The following is a 1,658-nucleotide window of genomic DNA, read 5'->3' as shown; positions in this document are numbered from 1 at the left end:
CTTTTTTGTACAGTTCTTTTGTATATTCTTGCCATCTCTTCTTAATATCTTCTGCTTCTGTTAGGTCCATACAATTTCTGTCCTTTATCGAGCCCATCTTTGCATGAAATGTTAGTCTTGGTATCTCTAATTTTCTTGAAGAGATCTCTAGTCTTTCCCATTCTGTTGTTTTCCTCTATTTCTTTGCATTGATCGCTGAGGAAGGCTTTCTTATCTCTCCTTGCTATTCTTTGGAACTCTGCATTCAGATGCTTATATCTTTCCTTTTCTCCTTTGCTTTTCACTTCTCTTCTTTTCACAGCTATTTGCAAGGCCTTCCCAGACAGCCATTTTGCTTTTTTGCATTTCTTTTCCATGGGGATGGTCTTGATCCCTGTCTCCTGTGCAATGTCACTAACCTCCATTCATAGTTCATCAGGCACTCTATCTATCAGATCTAGGCCCTTAAATCTATTTCTCACTTCCAGTGTATAATCATAAGGGATTTGATATAGGTCATGCCTGAATGGTCTAGTGGTTTTCCCTACTTTCTTCAATTGAAGTCTGAATTTGGCAATAAGGAGTTCATGATCTGAGCCACAGTCAGCTCCTGGTCTTGTTTTTTTGACTGTATAGAGCTTCTCCATCTTTGGCTGCAAAGAATATAATCAGTCTGATTTCGGTGTTGACCATCTGGTGATGTCCACCTGTAGAGTCTTCTCTTGTGTTGTTGGAAGAGGGTGTTTATTATGACTAGTACAGTCTCTTGGCAAAACTCTATTAGTCTTTGCCCTGCTTCATTCCATATTCCAAGGCCAAATTTGCCTGTTACTACAGGTGTTTCTTGACTTCCTACTTTTGCATTGCAGTCCCTTATAATGAAAAGGACATCTTTTTTGAGTGTTAGTTCTAAAAGGCCTTGTACGTCTTCATAGAACCGTTCAACTTCAGCTTCTTCAGCGTTACTGGTTGGGGCATAGACTTGGATTACTGTGATATTGAATGGTTTGCCTTGGAAACGAACAGAGATCATTCTGTCGTTTTTGAGATTGCATTCAAGTACTGCATTTTGGAATCTTTTGTTGACCATGATGGCTACTTCATTTTTTTCTGAGGGATTCCTGCCTGCAGTAGTAGATATAATGGTCATCTGAGTTAAATTCACCCATTCCAGTCCATTTCAGTTCGCTGATTCCTAGAATGTCGACATTCACTCTTGCCATCTCTTGTTTGACCACTTCCAATTTGCCTTGATTCATGGACCTGACATTCCAGGTTCCTATGCAATATTCTTCTTACAGCATCAGATCTTGCTTCTATCACCAGTCACATCCACAGCTGGGTATTGTTTTTGCTTTGGCTCCATCCCTTCATTCTTTCTGGGGTTATTTCTCCACTGGTCTCCAGTAGCATACTGCGCACCTACTGACCTGGGGAGTTCCTCTTTCAGTATCCTACCATTTTGTCTTTTCATACTATTCATGGGGTTCTCAAGGCAAGAATACTGAAGTGGTTTGCCATTCCCTTCTCCAGTGGACTACATTCTGTCAGATCTCTCCACCATGACCTGCCCATTTTGGGTTGCCCCGCTGGCATGGCTTAGTTTCATGGAGTTAGACAAGGCTCTGGTCCTAGTGTGATTAGATTGACTAGTTTTCTGTGAGTATGGTTTCAGTGTG

Source organism: Bison bison, unplaced genomic scaffold, assembly GCF_000754665.1.
Source record: "Bison bison bison isolate TAMUID 2011002044 unplaced genomic scaffold, Bison_UMD1.0 scf7180017856066, whole genome shotgun sequence".
Lineage (NCBI taxonomy): Eukaryota > Metazoa > Chordata > Mammalia > Artiodactyla > Bovidae > Bison > Bison bison.
The sequence above is the reverse complement of the archived record's forward strand: the minus strand, read 5'-3'. Positions refer to the sequence as shown.